The sequence below is a fragment of the Anguilla rostrata genome, chromosome 17 (genome assembly GCF_018555375.3).
Source record: "Anguilla rostrata isolate EN2019 chromosome 17, ASM1855537v3, whole genome shotgun sequence".
NCBI classification, from domain to species: domain Eukaryota; kingdom Metazoa; phylum Chordata; class Actinopteri; order Anguilliformes; family Anguillidae; genus Anguilla; species Anguilla rostrata.
The window spans coordinates 17,229,904-17,248,526 of NC_057949.1; the positions used below are offsets into that span (position 1 = coordinate 17,229,904).

The window sequence follows — 18,623 nt, forward strand, 5'->3', positions numbered from 1 at the left end:
GTAATTGGGGAAATCCCCTCATGAGAGCATTGTTTGTTTTCCTGAGCGGTGTCCTATGTGGGCTAAAGTTTAAGGCTGTAATACCCTATGAGCCAGCCCAGCCCCACTGCAGTCTAATGGCCCTAATCCTCTGCTGCAGACAGGGCTGGTCCAGAAGAGCTCATTTCAGCGGGAAATGGACCTAATGCAGGCCGCCCCTACGCAGGGCTTAGAGAGGGAGCTGCAGGAGGGGCACTGCAGAGAGGGGAAAAGAGAGGGAACATGAAGGAGGGGGAAAGAGGGGGAATAGGAGGGAGGGGAAAAGAGGGGGAATAGGAGGGAGGGGAAAAGAGGGGGAATAGGACGGAGGGGAAAAGAGGGGGAACAGGAGGGAAGGAAAAAGAGGGGGAACATGAGAGGGAACAGGAAGGAGGGAAAAAGAGGGGGAACAGGAGGGAGGGGAAAAGAGAGGGAGTAGGAGGGAGGGGAAAAGAGGGGGAACAGGAGGGAAGGAAAAAGAGGGGGAACAGGAGGGAGGGGAAAAGAGGGGGAACAGGAGGGAGGGGAAAAGAGGGGGAACATGAAGGAGAGAATGAGGGAGGCAGATATATAGAGAGAGACAGCCAGGCTGGACTCTGAACGCGAGGGCCAGGGACCCAAACGGCAGACAGAGGCCGGCTGTGCGTCAGCGGCAGGCCCTGCTCGGGACAGCCAAACACGGCTAAACTGCACGGTCTGCAGGTTTCCCCGGGCGTGGCAGACCGCCAGGCAAACACAGACCTGCGAAAGCGGGCGTGTGCTCCAGACCAGAGCCGCAATGTCAGGGTGGCAGAAAAGATGGATAGAACAACTGTTTCTCTCATTACTTTTTATCTTTCATTTGACCAAGCGAAAGCCATTGAGATTAAATCTCTCTTTTTCAAGGCTGAGCCGGCTGAGAGTGAGGAATACTAATCGATGTAGAAACGGGTTTCACACTCATAAAGCTTCTCATTATACAAGACACTCAAACACTTCAATAGGACCAATACGTGCTTGCGGTAAGTGTATTAAGAACATATAAGTATGAAAACGTCTGTCTTTTGGAGTGAGACGTGCACCGGCTCCTAGTTCAGCAGCTTTGTATTTTCCACTCAGCGTGACAGTTGTTTTCAGACGTTAGAAAAGGTGGAACCTGAGGGAATAGGGAAGCTACCGTGGCGGGTATGGTCAGGTTAGGGAAGCTACCGTGGCGGGTATGGTCAGGTTAGGGAAGCTACCGTGGCGGGTATGGTCAGGTTAGGGAAGCTACCGTGGCGGGTATGGTCAGGTTAGGGAAGCTACCGTGGCAGGTATGGTCAGGTTAGGGAAGCTACCGTGGCAGGTATGGTCAGGTTAGGGAAGCTACCGTGGCGGGTATGGTCAGGTTAGGGAAGCTACCGTGGCGGGTACGGTCAGGTTAGGGAAGCTACCGTGGCAGGTATGGTCAGGTTAGGGAAGTACCGTGGCGGTTACAGGTCAGGTTAGGGAAGCTACCCCTCCGTGCAGGTATGGTCAGGTTAGGGAAGCTACCGTGGCGGGTATGGTCAGGTTAGGGAAGCTACCGTGGCAGGTATGGTCAGGTTAGGGAAGCTACCGTGGCGGTTACGGTCAGGTTAGGGAAGCTACCGTGGCAGGTATGGTCAGGTTAGGGAAGTCAGTACGTGCAGGTATGGTCAGGTTAGGGAAGCTACCGTGGCAGGTATGGTCAGGTTAGGGAAGCTACCGTGGCGGTTGGTCAGGTTAGGGAAGCTACCGTGGCAGGTATGGTCAGGTTAGGGAAGCTACCGTGGCGTGTAGTAGGAGCTACGTGGCAGGATGGTCAGGTTAGGAAGCTACCGTGGCAGGTATGGTCAGGTTAGGGAAGCTACCGTGGCGGTATGGTCAGGTTAGGGAAGCTACCGTGGCAGGTATGGTCAGGTTAGGGAAGCTACCGTGGCAGGTATGGTCAGGTTAGGGAAGCTACCGTGGCAGGTATGGTCAGGTTAGGGAAGCTACCGTGGCGGTTACGGTCAGGTTAGGGAAGCTACCGTGGCAGGTATGGTCAGGTTAGGGAAGCTACCGTGGCGGGTACGGTCAGGTTAGGGAAGCTACCGTGGCAGGTATGGTCAGGTTAGGGAAGCTACCGTGGCAGGTACGATCAAGGCAGCAAGTCTGTTGCCGCTTGGGGCCGACGGGGCCGACTGCAGGGGCCTGCCGGGGCCCATCCCAGGCTGAGTTGAACGACCTCGCCTGTCCCCTGGGGGCCTCACAACGAAAAGCCCCCCGTGCAACCTGGGGGGAGGGGAGGGGAAGTCACGGCAGGTCAGTGGGTCCACGTGCAGTGGAGAGGGGCTTTCTAAACCACCTGCAGTCCCACTGCCTTCAGAAAGAGAGAAAGAGAAAAACACAATGCAAATACCAGCGAGGGCAGAACTGGTTTGACTGTAACGGTCTCCCCCATAAATCCAGCCAGCTTCTGACATGTGCAGAGATGCTATCGCACTTGCCATTCAAGACAGAATAAATACAGGAGCAGCTGGAGCGCAGAATCACATTTCCCAAAAAAAATGAGCACATTTCCATCTCTGGCCTGCCGAGCAGACGCCCTGACCCAGGGCCACTTTCGCCGCCTGTTTATACAGCTGGCTGTTTACCCTCAACGCTTCGGGTTAAGGGACTCGCTCAGGGGCACAGCAGCGCTGTACCACCCCGGATTTGAACCAGGAGTCCCTGCACCCTCACCATGCCTTTGCTGGAACCTGATGAAGACCGAATGAAGCTCGCTTTGACCGGCACTATGCTGCGGAACCAGTAGTGATGAGCATTATTTACACTGCGCAGATTCCCATACAGAAGCGGTACATTTAAAATGATACAGTGCCTGAACAGATACCGCATTTAAAATAAAGAGCGAACAATTAAATGAAAGAGTTTGTTTTTTTTATTGCAAAGGCAAAAAAAAATTATCTATTTGTTTAATTATACTATATAATTTAAACTATTTTGCTTTCAGGATTTCGACTGGGTTCAATGTTAGCTAGCTTGCTAACAGTCCCTGCCGTCACTGGCTGAGTCGACAGAGCGAGTGTAACCTTAGCTAGTGAAGGCGTGTGGTACCAAGATGGGGAACCAAAGCCTGCGTTGCTATTCCCGGGAACCGACCGTCTGGGAACTGATGCCATCGTGATGCTGTGTTTTGTTACCCAACCCAAGCAACGAGAGCCATATTCTTCCAAAACCGAACCTTCCAAAAACAGTGGAGTTGAGGAGGACCTTTGGCTTTTAATCGGCTGGCATTTCCATCGGGCAGGAGCTGCTCCCGCAGAGCCACTCCTCGGTGATCAGGGACTCCCAGGCAGAAACGCACATTTAAAGGCCATGTTTCCAAATTAAGTGAGATTGTGGGACGAGAGCTGGAGACGGGGGGTAGAGGGAATAGCGGGGAACTCTCATTGGGCGTCCCATCTCTCCACCCAGCCCTGCCGAGCCCGTCCCGTTCGCACCCCGCTAAGTCCACAATCGGCATGGAAACTGCCAAATTTCCTCCAGGCCGTGCCATAAATCGTGCCGGCCCCCCGCCACAAACGGCCCAGTGGAGGGTCGGCTGGTGCCCTGAAGAGCGGCTAACAGACAAATCCGGTGGCAGCGCAGGGGCGCGGCAGGACCAGTAGCAAGAAACCAAAGCAAACCGCCAACAGCGGCGGCCTGCTCACCCTGGTCTGTGAGAAACGGAGGGTGTGCAGGAGGGAAAACGCATTTGCTCCTCATCTTGCGCACCGCTGGTGGCGGTGTGAGGGGTGCTGAGAGGGGGGGTCCGGGGGCAGGCGACGGGCTCTGATTGGCCCACAGTGCCGGGTATTCCACTGCGGGCCCCGTCCAGGAAATCATTCCTTACAGCAGCGGCGCCGGAACATGCTGGGCACAAACCAATGGGCTGAGTGTGTGTGTGTGTGTGTGTGTGTGTGCGTGTGTGTGTGAGAGCGCATGTGTGAGGGTGTTTGTGTGAGCGTGTTTGTGTGTGTGTGTGTGTGTGTGTGTTGGCGATGGCAGGAGCAGAAACGATGGCGGGAGCAGAAACGATGGCGGAAGCAGAAACGATGGCGGAAGCAGAAACGATGGCGGGAGCAGAAACGATGGCGGGAGCAGAAACGATGGCGGAAGCAGAAACGATGGCGGGAGCAGAAACGATGGCGGGAGCAGAAACGATGGCGGGAGCAGAAACGATGGCGGGAGCAGAAACGATGGCGGGAGCAGAAACGATGGCGGGAGCAGAAACGATGGCGGGAGCAGAAACGATGGCGGGAGCAGTATCGGTGGAGCGTTAGCATGACTGAGATGCCTCTGGAGAAAGTGGGGAGGGCGGAGGACTGCTGACGGAGCAGATCGATCAGGGCTAATGTTCCTAACGACAGCACGGGGAGGCAGGAGGAGCAGGGCCGCAGGGCCGGAACACAGAACACAGCTCCCCGCGTTCCGCACCGGGGGGAGAGAGAGCGCTTTCCCATTTCTGAGCGAGCGAGATGAAATCTGCACCCACAGCCGTCTTGCTATTCCTTCTTTAAATAGTTTAATAAATAAACGCCCACATGTGCTCATACTGCTGCTTCAGCAGGAAGCAGCAGCCTGGGAGAGAGAGAGAGAGAGAGAGAGAGGGAGAGAGAGAGAGAGGGGAGAGAGAGAGAGAGGGAGGGAGAGAGAGAGAGAGAGTGGGAGAGATAGAGACAGCAAGAAAGAGACAGAGAGAGTACCCTTATAGTACCCTTACATCATATTGAATTGCACTGAATGGAACTGAGAGAGTAAGAGAGAGAGAGAGACAGGGAGAGGGAGAGGGAGAGAGAGAGAGAGAGAGAGAGAGAGATGTGGAGAGAGGGAGCTGGAGGCCTGACCGCACTGGTGGTAGGACATGGTTGGGAACAGAGTGGCTACAGAAGTAAATGTGTGGCTTTGGTCACCAGCGGGACGCGTAGCATGAGCGCGGGGCACAGGGTGGCTGTTGTGCTGCTGTCGGTCCTGCTCAGGATAACCTGGGGCAGAGGGAGGCGCACTCCCCCGCTCCCCTCCCGAAAAAAAGCCGAGTCATTATTGACACTTATTGAGCGCAGATCCGAAACAAACAAAGCGCAGAACATCCTGAAGTTGCGCTAAATAAACCCAGGGGGCGCTGCGCGGCTCAGACTCGCCCGCAGAGCGTCCACTGAAACGGCCGCCGCGCAGATCGAGCCGCAGAGCGTCCACTGAAGCATGACGCGCGTGGACAGGGGGCCACAGGTGTGCCCTGATTAAAAATCTATTAGGTAACGGCTGACAGGTGAGCCGCGAGCTCAGCGTAGATCAAAAAAACTCGCCGGAATCAGCAGGAGAAAGCGCCTTTGAAGTGAAAGTCAAAGAAACAACATGAGCAAGGTAAACATTCGCTGAATTTCAAAGACACGTGAATTCATTTGGGGGGAAAAAAGTTTTAAAAAATAAAAGATAATTAGTTACAAAAAGGTTTCACATAGGTGCTCTAAGAATGCCAGCACTTGCCAATACCAGTTTGTGAAGAAACATGGCTTTAACCAGCATGGCTGAAAGGTCTTTTGTAAAGAAAACACCTTTTTCTTAGAAAAAAAAAAGAAGTATTTAAAAATGCAGCATACCTCTCCTCAGTGGCAGCCTACAGCAGCAAACAGACACAAAAGACCTTTTGTAGCAAATAAAAAGAGTCCATCTCTGGGCTGTGGCCTAAGGGAGTTCATGTATCCAGTAAATGGATCCAATAAGACTCCCTAGATTTCCAGATCCTGTTACCAGTAGCTCTGTTGCCCAGTTTTTTTTATTGAAATGCCAGTTGCAGGCTGTTTGTTACAGACAATTCTGGGTAAAAAATAAAAAATAAAGTTATATATTTAACCTATCATTTTTAAAGCAAGTCACAATAAAAACGAATAAAAAAATAAAAATAAAAATAAAATACAATAAAAAAAACACAGAGGATTTTGGCACCTTCAACAGCCAGCGACAGATTTGAAACTACTTATGTGCACGCACGGCTGTCTAAACACCTCCTAAATAGAACAAGAAGAAAGTGAGACACATGCGCACACACGCGCACACACACACACCGCACACACACACACACACACACGCACACGTCCTGCAAAGACGCAGCTACTCGCTTTATCTCCTGCCAAGTCCAACAGGGCCCAAGCTAATGTTTTGATTGAGAGATGTCGTTACTGTGAACAGGTTCGGCGGGACTGTAGCAGGGATCTTAAAGGCACAGCGTCGCTTTAACTCAGCGCCCGACAGGACGGGCTCAACCTCTCGCACGCACAGAGGGACGGAGACGCAGCCCTGACTCACAGCGCTCCGGCGGCGCCCGCGGCAACCAGGCGCGCGTTTGATCAGACAACGGAGGACGATCGCTAACGCACGAGCACGACGCAGACCCAAAGCATGATGGGAATGAGCTGAGACAGTCAGGAGTAGAGCGCGGTTTCCAGGACGGGGGAGGTGGGGATCTAATTGAAGCTGAGAATTTAACCGGATGAAACAGAGCAGATTGGACCTGCAGGATTTCTCATGGCATTTGCCACACACGTGTGTGACCTCATGAGAACAGGCACTGGGTTCAATGAAGAGGAAACCCCCCGGCACGCACGCAGGTGTGATGTCACTTCCTGTACGTCTCGGCTCTCTTCTGTTCCCCAGGACCGTGTTAAGGACACAACGAGGACACAAACTGCCCTGTTAACGGGACAACCGTGGCCTGCCGACTTATGAGCCAGACTGGACCCAAGCTACTTCCACACTCTTCCTCCTCGCTCGGAGAGATGACGAGGCCGCGGCCAGGCCCAAGCAGAGGAAGCAGCGCTCTCTCCAGGACTCAGAGCTCCTCAGAGCAGGGCGCTCTCCGTTAATCCCCTCCTCCTCCATCACTCCATCACTCCAGAAGCATCACTCATATCATCTGGGGGGGTATATCGGGGGATGGGGGAGGGGGGTTGCTCTGTCTGTGCACGGAGGTGCGTGAGCCAGGAAGGGGGGTGGGTTAGAGTCAGCCTCCCTGCCAGGGGGGCCGGCTGGCTCCTCCAGCACCTCTAACCACTGACTCCAAATCAGTCACAACGCATAGCGTAGCATGCTAGCGGTTACAACTACGGGGGCTATAACTCGTCCTGGATCAGTTTTTAGGGGCAAAAAATACCCTGGAGATAGAGACAAGACTGTAATCAAATCAACATCTGTCTACAGCTTTGACCTTAACTTTGACAGCTTGACAGGAAAGTGTTTTTATCTCCACTGACGTGATTTGAAAAGTTCATTCCGGTGACAGGCTAAACTAAACAAACTAAAAACAAGAGTAAGGGCTAATTTAGTGCTGAACTGTGAGTGAAAGTTGGCGACTGAATCCAGGCTGTAGCGGCTGTAACTGACAGTGTCATGGCGGGTGAGCAGGCGACACTTCCCGCATAATCACCCTTCACACACTCTCACACACCCTCACACACTCTCACACTGTCTCACACTGTCTCACACACTCTCACACTGTCTCACACACTCTCACACTGTCTCACACACCCTCACACTGCCTCACACACTCTCACACTGCCTCACACACTCTCACACTGTCTCACACACTCTCACACGCACACATACACTCACACAGTCACACACACTCTCACACGCACACACAGTCTCACACACTCTCACACAGACTACAGGTCTGGTTCCTCTGGCTAACGGGCCCCTGGACTGGCCACACTGTGGGGAGGAGGCAGTAAAACACAGCCCATCTTGAAGCAAATGAGCTGCTATGGAAATGGGGGTGGGGGCAGTTCTGGGCTGTTATTATTAAGGCTGGGCTCTGGGCTGAGAGTGAGGAATGTCGGGGGACCCTGTGCTGCTCCAGGTGAACTTTATGAAGTGTTAAGAATGTTCGTCTGCGAGAGACCAGAGGGCCGTAGTCACAGGCCCCACCCCCCCGCCCCAGACCCTGCGCCCCTCTGATACTGATGAAACACACACACACACATACACACACACACACTCACACACGTACACACACACGCACACACACACACACACACCTACACACGCAAACACGCTCCCCTCAGGCCTCAACACCTTCCCAAAAACCTCCCAAAACACTCCAGCTGCCCCCCTCCCCTAGCAGAAGCCCCCGCAGGAACAGAGTGGAAACTGAGCGGGGCCCCCCCGGCTGAGAGCAGTCACGCAGCGGCTCTATTCCAGGCCCGCCGCACGCTGCGTTTAACGGCCTGCGTAAACACAGGGAGCGCTCACGCGCAGGACCACGCCCTCGGACCCGCTCAGAGGCTTTATTCACCACGGCTTTCACAGCCTCAGAGCTCACAAGTGTGGGGTTCTGCCCACGGACAGCGCCCCGCCCAACCCGGAGCTCACAGTCCGCCGAGACGGAGCGGATCAGTCGGAACAGCCGGATCAGCCAGAACAGCCGGATCAGCCAGAACAGCCGGATCAGCCAGATAAGCTGGAACAGCCGGAACAGCTGGATCACCCGAACAGCCGGAGCAGCCGAGCACAGCCACAGGCAGAGGGTTATTCCCCCCCAAACATCTGTCCTGAGCAGTGCGCCTCGCACCTCTCCTGTTCGGCCGTAGCCCAACGCTCTGGGGTTCAGCCCTGGGATTGAGGTACAGCTCCGGCTCTCCAGAAGCCCCGAGAGAGACAGAGAGGAGAGAGGCAGGGAGTGTGAGAGACTAACCCTGTCCTGCACAGACTGCAGAAACCCTACGGCTGTACGTTTAAGGGGGGGCCAGATCGCGCCTCCAGGGAGACAGGTTCCAGAGGGGGTGGCGGAGGGGGCAGATTCGGGTGACCGCGGGCTGCCAGACGCGGGTCCCGGGACAGCGACACGCGCCGGAACGGCGGGAATGCGCCTCTCTGATTTCCCGCGGGGGGCCCGGCCGGCTGGGAGCCTGTTTTACAGCGTGGCCTAATCCCGCTGAGGCACAGCCCCGGCGCAGTAACAACACCTCCGCCCCGGGCCCCCACCCACAGCCCCACAGCAACGACCTGCTTTAGGACGCCCTCGGTGGGCCCGTCAGTCGGGACGGGCGAGAGTTAGAGCGGGGCTCGGAAAACCCCGCCCCCCGCGGTGGCTCTCGTCCAATCCGTGCGGCCCGGCTGCTCTGAAGCAGGAAGACGAATGAGGGGACTCACCGGCGACCCGCGCTGCGTCTCTCCTTAATGCGTTCAGCAGGCCTCGTCTCGATGGGACAGCCGGCCCCCTCCCTGAGAAAAGCAGACAGGGAATTCGTCAGGGGGGCGAAAACAAACAGGAACCAGCAGCACAAAGGCCCTCGTCCACAGGACCGCCTGACTGAGGGCCTCCTGCTGAGAAGCCCCGAAACCACCCCCCCCCCACACACACAAAAAAACAAACCCATTTAAAAAAACAACCTACTTGTGCAGCGCACATAACTCCATACCTTCACCTCTGACTGCCTCTGAGCAGCCCTCAGCTTGGCCACAGCACGCGTTGCACAAAAGGCTAAAATGTTTCCGAGCAGCGCCTTGTCGCTGACATTTAGCCCCCCCCGGAGACGGACGACCTTTTCCGGGTCTTTCCAGCGGCACCCCGGGGGGGGGGGCGGAGCGCGGGGGAACGCGCGCGCCGTGGGACGGACTGGCGCGCGTTTCGGCGGGAGGTTCCCGCCCCCGTCTGCTTTCAGGAAAGGTAATAGAACGCTTCCCCTCAGAAAGGGGGGGGGGGGGAGGAAATGGCTGCCGAATTCTGGTGTAGGAGAGCTGCTGGGGGGGCGTTAAAGAAAATGACCTCCCGCTGGGGAGGAGCTGCTTCGAGGGAAGCAGAAATCCACACTAATACCGTGTTCATCCACGTGGACTCTGGGCGCGGGGGAGGGGCCTGATTGGCTCCTGAGCACGCGGGGTCGGGAGGCGCTGGAGCGGCTGCGGGGGGGACGGCGCGTCCAGCAGGGCGGGCGACAGGCGCGCGCGGAAGGTCGGGGGTCGGAGGTCGCGGGGAGAGAGACGAGGACAGTCGGCTCGCCTGACCTCTATTTTAGGGTCTGCGGGGGGGAGGGGCCACATTCCTCCGGCAGCTCCGATTGGACTGAAAGGCCAGCTCATACTACATTAGTCAGACAGGACGGGGGGGGGCTCTCCCAGCCACGTGAGCAAACCCAGGCCGTGCCACCCACACGAGAGATGCCCGTGGAAGAAGCGGCAAGACGTCAGGTGGCATTAAAAGGCAGGGTAATCTCCTGAGCTCATCGGGGGGGGGCAGAGTGTGCTACAACTAGCCTGTTGCTAACACACAGGCCAGGTATTTGTAACAGAACATCTGGCCTTATGATGAACTAAACGCAAAATACAGTAAGTTATGAGGGGCCACTTTTTTATTTTTTATTTTTTTTTAAAGAACTAGAGATATTTTTTTCCTGGTCGGTGGGTTTTCTTTGGCTTTGTTTCTCTGTATGTCTGAGGCTTCACGGTGATTCCTGGCGGTTCGTTTCTGGGAAGGAGGTCGGTGCCAACCTCACCAGGCTGTGGAGCGCAGGCTGAAAGAGCCCCTTTGTGTCCTACCAGAGAGATGTTACCAGCAAGCAGTCTCCACTAACAATAATTACACTGAACGGCCTTTCCAGCAGGGTCTCATTATACACTGTGTGTGTGTGTGTGGCTGTGTGTGTGTGTGTGTGTGTGTGTGCATGCGTGTGTATGTGTGTGTGTGTGTGTGTGTGTGTGCACTGTGTGTGTGTGTGTGTGTGTGTGTCTGTGTACTGTGTGTGTATGCATTGTGTGTGCGTGCACAGTGCGTGTGTGTATACTGAGTGTGTGCACCGTGTGTGTGTGTGTGTGTGTGTTTGTGCACACATGCAAGATTTTTCCATCTTTATTCAGCAAAGATGGAAGATGATTGCTCTTTATTCAGAAGAGAAATGTGTTTCAATAAACAGCTAATAATGGCTAAATAATAAACAGCTTCTTTTGTTGAGAGAAGGTTTACGCTCACAGCACACAGAATGCACACTGATGCAAATTGCCTCTTTTTCCATAATTCACCCTGCTGTGCAAAGCATATCTTTATGATAATTTTTGTTTTGAAGTCCAAAATTGCAAGATTATGTACATACTGTATCTACCTATTATGGACACAGATAAATAATAGATAGAGCTGGGGTTTTAATTGTTTGTCAGTCAATCACATTTACCAGGTTTTAAAAAATCCTAGTACGTGTGATGTGTATGTGTGCGCGCGTATGTGTGTGTGCGTGTGTGTGTGTGTGTGTGTGCGTGTGTGTGTTTGTGGTTTGGGTGCGCGTGTGTGTGTGTGCGTGTGTGTGTGTGTGTGTGTGTGTTGGTGTGGTGCGTGTGTGTGGTGTGGTGTGTGTGGTGTGCGTGTGTGGTGTGTGTGTGTGTGTGTGTGTTGTGGTGCGTGTGTGTGCGTGCGTGTGTGTGTGTGCGTGTGTGTGTGTGTGTGTGTGCGTGTGTGTGTTTGTGGTTAGTGCGCGCGTGTCCGTAGATAACAATGGGCATGATTACTTTCGGCATTCCTGTCTTTGACACCCAACGGCAGATAAACCGCCCCGCCCCTGACTCAAACCCCACTGTTCTGTGCAGAAGGTGAAGCAGGGCACCAGGCCCAGCCCCCTCGGGGGGGGGGGTACCTGCTCAAAACAAACCCCGCGCCCCGTGCCGTTCGCCGCCCGCGCCAGCGAGGTCCCGGCAGCCCAAGGGAAGGCCTTGTTAGCGACGCGCCCCGGTGCTGCGTTTCCTTATTTCTGTCTTGCCGTGGCATTTAGATAAAAAAAGACAGGAGGATAAGCGCCCCCCCAGCGTGCAGCGGCGCCGCCGAGCGGGGGGACTGAGGCGTGCTGTTTTTCGGCAGCGCTCTGTTTGCTTTGGCGTTTTTGGCGGGCAGGTTCACGGGGGTTCGGGGGGGGCCGAGGGGCGGCCGCAGCGCTCGCTGTGCCAGGGAATCCCCCCGGACCCGGCCCACACCGTTAGCCTTCCTCACATCTGGCCCGGGGCCATTACCTAACGCAGGCTCTTCCGCCCTCCGCTTCGTCCCGCTCCGCACACGGTGTTCCGCATGCGCCCCTACCCCCCCCCCCCCCCTCGCCCGCCCGCTTATTACCTCATCGCCCGCTGTAATGGCTTCTCGTAAAAAGCCTCATTACTAGCGTGCATAATATCTGCCCTTACCGCGAGCAGAGCCAGGGAGGACGCTCAATTTGGCCTTTTCACCCCCAAGAACACGACTCTGTCTGCCGCGGCACACGCCGCCCTGTCAGCGGAGCCTCGTCCCCGCGTCTGATTGGCCCTCTTCCTTAAGCACCCGCCCGCGCTAACCTGACTGGCCCTCTCTCTGAACCGCTGCGTTAACATACGCCTGCCCCAGGGCCTGAAGAGAGTGTGTGTGTGTGTGTGTGTGCGTGGGTATGCGTGCGTGGAAGTGTGTGTGCATGTGGGTGTCAGTGTGTGTGTTTAGCTCGCACAGAGATGTGTTTGTGTGCACCTGAACGTGCGTGACTGAAGCAAGCAGCCTCAGGCCGAACAGGGCCACTGAAAAGCCCGCCCTGGCGGGAGGGGAGCCTACTTCCTGTGCATGGCCGTGAAAGAGGAAACCGCTTTCCTGCACACTTAAAGGGCCAGTGCACAAATACACTGCAGCGCTGACAAACAGCCGTTCCTTTCTCCAAATCCCCCAGCCTGCTGCCACAGACCTGAAGCAGACACCACCTTCACAGGGAAGGAGACAGCCTCCCTTCCCAACAAGCCTGTGTCTACATGTACACTGTTCCTCAAATTACACACCAACTGTATAATGTTTCTATTGTGCAGTAGCGTGCTAGGCTTAAATGCATTCAAATTTTAGTTACGTTGACTTTTAACTTTAGTCAAAGTTTTCATTTCCCTCTATAATGACGGAATATGTTTAAAATGTACTTATTTTTCAAACTAGTATTTCACAAACGACCTATGAATTGATAATTACATGAAACAGCAATCTGCATGAAACAACGAACAACAAATAAGGATTTATTCCTGAGAAATGGCCAATGGGATGTACAGATAGCCACTGAGAAAAAAAAGCTGCAGCCTTCTGGCTATTTTCTGTCCAATCAGATTTGTGCAACACAGTTCAGAACGATCACTTCCAAACGGAAACAATGTTGCTCATCGGTAATCATATGTCATAAACAGCCAAGGATCGCACTGAGGAACTAAGTAAGCTGCTTGTAACATTACAACTACAAACTAAAGCCACTGTGTGGCTACCCACACTCACACACACACACACACACACACACACACACTCACACACACACACACACACGCAAGCACATGCGCACACACTCACAGACTCACACGCAGCTCACCGTATAGATGGAAAGCACACCTTGACATAGGGCAGAATTGGGGCTATGGCCTCAGCTCCACTCTGTGGAGTGACTGTCGATTTCCCGCATTTCAAAAGAAAGGACTGTGTTCCTTCCTATGTGTCCCTGGCACCCCCACCTCAACCTTAAACACGCCACTAGCATGTTCTCAGCCTTAGCATGTTTCAGCCTGTACTTATAAGATATACCATGGCTTCCGGATTTAGTCCCACACTAGCTAAAACGTAACAGAGAATGGTTTACTGCTCCTATGCATTTGTTTCATCATCACGTTGGTTAGTTAGTCATGGGTATGGATAAATGTGGAGGGCCCAAACACAGCCCCGGCAGGGCGCTTAGATCTTTTACGCAGACTGCGCCCGGGGAGAGGATCGGCGCGCGCTTGCCAAAAAAAAGCCGCAAACTGGCGTGTTGTGTAAACGGTCTGGCCGGCTCCTGTGTCCTCACGGCTGCTGCTGGCCGCCACAGTTTCAGTCGCTTGTTTTTACGACCGCCAGCGATCTTCGATTGTTTAGCGGAAAACAAGAGAGCCGTTTATTCGGCCGACCCGCCCCGATTGGCTCCCCCGCGGCCGCCCCTCTCCCGCGCGCGCTGGGAACCCGGCGAGGCCCGGCTGTCCGTTAGGCCCGATCATGCTGTTGATTTAAAAACGCATTAGCAAAGTCTCCGCTTGTTTGTTCAGTCTGAACTGACGGCTACATTCAGCACGGCGTAGCAGCCAGGGGAGCTGGGAGAGTGAGCGAGAGCGAGGGAGATAGAGGTCTCTGAGAGGGCAGGTAATTTAAAATCCATCTCCCCGGACGGCGGAACGTCGGGGCTTTATTACCGGAATCCGGTTCGGCCGACGGAAAGGAGCGTGACGCGGGGCGCAGCGCGGGATCCAATCGAAGGTGAGACTGCCGGGCACGCCGCCGAGGCTGCGTCCCAGAGCAGCGCGGAGCCGACGGCACGCAGACGCCGAGCCTAGCCTGTCTGACTGCGCTTCCTCCGGCCCAAAACACACAACGCCGTTAAGAGCAGGTCTCTCTTATTAGAGCGCAAGTCTCTCTTATTAGAGCGCAAGTCTCTCTCATTAGAGCGCAAGTCTCTCTTATTAGAGCACAGGTCTCTCTTATTAGAGCGCAAGTCTCTCTTATTAGAGCACAGGTCTCTCTTATTAGAGCGCAAGTCTCTCTTATTAGAGCGCAAGTCTCTCTTATTAGAGCACAGGTCTCTCTCATTACAGTGTGGGTCTCTCTCATTAAAGCAAAGGTCTCTCTCATTACAGTGTGGGTCTCTCTTAATAAAGAACAGGTCTCTCTTATTAAAGCACAGGTCTCTCTCATTGCAGTGTGGGTCTCTCTTATTAGAGCGCAGGTCTCTCTCATTACAGTGTGGGTCTCTCTTAATAAAGAACAGGTCTCTCTTATTAAAGCACAGGTCTCTCTCATTACAGTGTGGGTCTCTCTTATTAAAGCACAGGTCTCTCTCATTACAGTGTGGGTCTCTCTTATTAAAGCACAGGTCTCTCTCATTACAGTGTGGGTCTCTCTCATTAAAGCAAAGGTCTCTCTCATTACAGTGTGGGTCTCTCTTAATAAAGAACAGGTCTCTCTTATTAAAGCACAGGTCTCTCTCATTACAGTGTGGGTCTCTCTCATTAAAGCAAAGGTCTCTCTCATTACAGTGTGGGTCTCTCTTAATAAAGAACAGGTCTCTCTTATTAAAGCACAGGTCTCTCTCATTGCAGTGTGGGTCTCTCTTATTAGAGCGCAGGTCTCTCTCATTACAGTGTGGGTCTCTCTTAATAAAGAACAGGTCTCTCTTATTAAAGCACAGGTCTCTCTCATTACAGTGTGGGTCTCTCTTATTAAAACACAGGTCTCTCTCATTAGACTGCAGGTCTCTCTTATTAAAGCACAGGTCTCTCTCATTACAGTGTGGGTCTCTCTTATTAAAGCACAGGTCTCTCTCATTACAGTGTGGGTCTCTCTTATTAAAGCACAGGTCTCTCTCATTACAGTGTGGGTCTCTCTTATTAAAGCACAGGTCTCTCTCATTACAGTGTGGGTCTCTCTTATTAAAGCACAGATCTCTCTTATTAAAGCACAGGTCTCTCTTATTAAAGCACAGGTCTCTCTTATTAAAGCACAGGTCTCTCTCATTACAGTGTGGGTCTCTCTTATTAAAGCACAGGTCTCTCTCATTAGACTGCAGGTCTCTCTTATTAAAGCACAGGTCTCTCTCATTACAGTGTGGGTCTCTCTTATTAAAGCACAGGTCTCTCTCATTACAGTGTGGGTCTCTCTTATTAAAGCACAGGTCTCTCTCATTACAGTGTGGGTCTCTCTTATTAAAGCACAGGTCTAAGCACAGGTCTCTCTTATTAGAGCACAGGTCTCTCTTATTAAAGCACAGGTCTCTCTCATTAAAGCACAGGTCTCTCTTATTAAAGCACAGGTCTCTCTCATTACAGTGTGGGTCTCTCTTATTAAAGCACAGGTCTCTCTTATTAAAGCACAGGTCTCTCTCATTACAGTGTGGGTCTCTCTTATTAAAGCACAGGTCTCTCTTATTAGAGCACAGGTCTCTCTTATTAAAGCACAGGTCTCTGTCATTAAAGCACAGGTCTCTCTTATTAAAGTGCGGGTCTCTCTCAATAAGGCGGAAGTTCTTCTGTGCACCTAACATCCTCTTCGTTAGAACTATATGCCCCGGTCAGCTCTTTTCTGTGATTAGTTTTCAGTTTCGTAGTTATGGTACACTTCTGATAATCACTACCTGTGATTATTGCCTGAATATCTCACTTCGGCATGAGAAGGAAGTTAATCAGACTGGAATTTAGCACTGAGCCAACAGCACAGTTACACAACCTGCATTCATGTGCCACTCAATAGCGAGATAGCGGGACTGAGGGACAGGCCAATCATCGCTATTATTAAGAAATGCGTATGGAGGAGGTTTAAATCCTGCCAAGTTGCATACTGTGCTGTTATAAATGTTGAATGGTCTATTAAGTATATAGACGGTTCATTCATTCATAGTTATGATGCACAGCACACAACAAAACACGTTTTCTCAGTCAGTGCGAATTAGCACAAGCTGGAACCTACAGCCCACACATCATAGGTTTGAGTCTTAGCTACTGTGCGTTAGCCGACTGCGCTGTGATCGGCAGTGTACAGCAGTGGGACTTCCGTAGGTTCTGTAGGTTTAAACTAAAAGCTCGCCCATCGTACCCGGGTCTCCCTCCTGAGCCGCGGGGCCTCCTGTACCTGAGGCCCCCTCTGCTCTCCTCCTTTCTGAGTAAAGCCAGAGACATGACAGGAGGGAAGAGCGTCTGCTGCTCCTCACAAGAGCTCCGCAACAGAGCCGCCCTGTCCCAGAACAAAGCTCGTATCCATGGCGACGGCGGGGCAGAGGAGAGGTGCCCCGCGCGCGGGAAGGAGGGGCCGGGACGTTGGGCCTGTCTCCCTCAGCACGGGGGGGGAGGGGCTCCAGTGTGAGCCAGTGAGGCGTGTCCACAGCCTGGCCTGGGTCCAATCAACACGCGCCCTTAAGTGACTGACGAGCGCGCTGACTTTGCTGATTACCACTTAGCATTTATGTTTTGAGTCAAAGTAAAGGAGAAACGATGAACGGACCCAGGGGCCTGATGGGAGGAAGTGGGCATGAGCCGCTAGCTGGCTCATACGCACAGCCATCAGGACCAACTCCGGGAAACTGTGTCAACTCTGCGACGAACACAGATGGCCCCCATATGCCCCCTTCCCCCCGCCCCCCCAACACCACCCCAAAAAAAAAAATAAAACAAATAAAAATTGCAGATGATCAGAATCATACGTTTTCTCCCTCATTGATTGAAAGCCCGAGAGTTTGGACGCTGCACGAGCAGGACACATTTATAAAAATAATTCTTTGAGATTCGGTGTGGGGTATTTTTGGTACGCGATTATAAAGGCTGGCAGCCTTTTGTGCCGCCGTTGAAAAAGATCCAAAATTTGCGAGCTTGGATGGAGCTGGCAGCCCTGGAGGCTGAACGGGCGTGGGACCCAGAAGCGCTTTTTCACGCTCGGCTGGCCTAAGCCCCTCCCCCGCTGGACGGCTGGGGCGGCGGGGACCCGGACGGGGCTGGACGCGGCTTCTCATTCGGACGCGCGTCCGTAGCGCGCTGGGGTTAGCGCGCTGGGGTTAGCGCGTCGGCGTTAGCGCGCTGGGGTTAGCGTGCTGGGGTTAGCGTGTTGGCCACGGCGGCGCTGGGGTTAGCACATGGAGTTAGCGCATTGGGGTTAGCGCGCTGAAGTTAGCGTGTTGGCCACGGCGGCGCTGGGACCGGGCGCTCTGGTGTTTCGTTCGCGCGCGTGTCACCCGGGACGCGCGGCGCTCTGAGGACAGCCAGGACGCGGGAGGCGGCGCTCGCGGCGCTAACTCCCCGCCGGCGCGCCGCGGCCGTGACGGGGGCGGGGACGAGTCAGGGACAGCGTGTTCTACAGCGGAGCGGTGGCCATGAGCCACTGCAGCCCCCCCCCTTCCAAAAAGCGCTGCTTCAAAATGGAAATGGAGGACGGGACGACCATTTGTGCACTTGTGGAACTGGGATTACTGAGATTGTGATCCCCACACACTTCACTATTATTATCATTCAGTCTCTCTCTCCCCCCCACCCTGGGTGAAGGAGGTGATAAAGGAAGGGTGGAACACACAAACACACACACACACACATGCAAACACGCAAGTGCACACAGCCACCAGCACACACACACACACACACACACACACATATATAATATATAAACACACATAGCCACCAGCACACACATACACACGCAAATGCACACACGCACACACACGCACGCACACGCATGCACACGCACACATCACAAACCACACAAATACAGGCAGAAATAGGTAGTGACCCAGCAAGGTCTCTGCAGGCTGTCCACACAGGGGCCCTCATGTGGCTGCATGTGTGGGGACTGCACTGTCAGCAGGCAGCTACGGCACAATCTTGAGCTTCAGATTATCCCTGCATGCACAGCACCGCTGACCTCACAGCACCCAGCCGGCTTATTACCGCCTCCACCTGTCCGCCATGCACTGCATTTTCGCCGCTTCCGGAAACGCGATGGCAACAGAAATATGAACACGCGAAGGCCAAGCCAAAACACGCATGCTACCACACACGCACACACACACACAGACAAGTAAGCGTGCACAAAACATGCTCACCTGGCTGTATGCAGACACAATCATGTACCCATACACACA

General features: G+C 53.7%; 1 protein-coding gene across 5 annotated transcripts in view; it reads right to left on the minus strand.

The window, feature by feature from the left end:
* Nucleotides 1–18,623, minus strand: part of LOC135243537 (thyroid hormone receptor alpha) — a 139,708-nt gene that overhangs the window by 57,617 nt on the left and 63,468 nt on the right. For 3 of the 5 annotated variants that reach the window (XM_064315451.1, XM_064315450.1, XM_064315454.1), the window contains one exon: nt 9,169–9,240. The exons of the other annotated variants lie outside the window; for them this stretch is intronic. The gene's annotated coding sequence lies outside the window, so the exon portion shown is untranslated. The remainder of the gene's footprint in view (nt 1–9,168; nt 9,241–18,623) is intronic. 5 annotated transcript variants of the gene reach the window in all.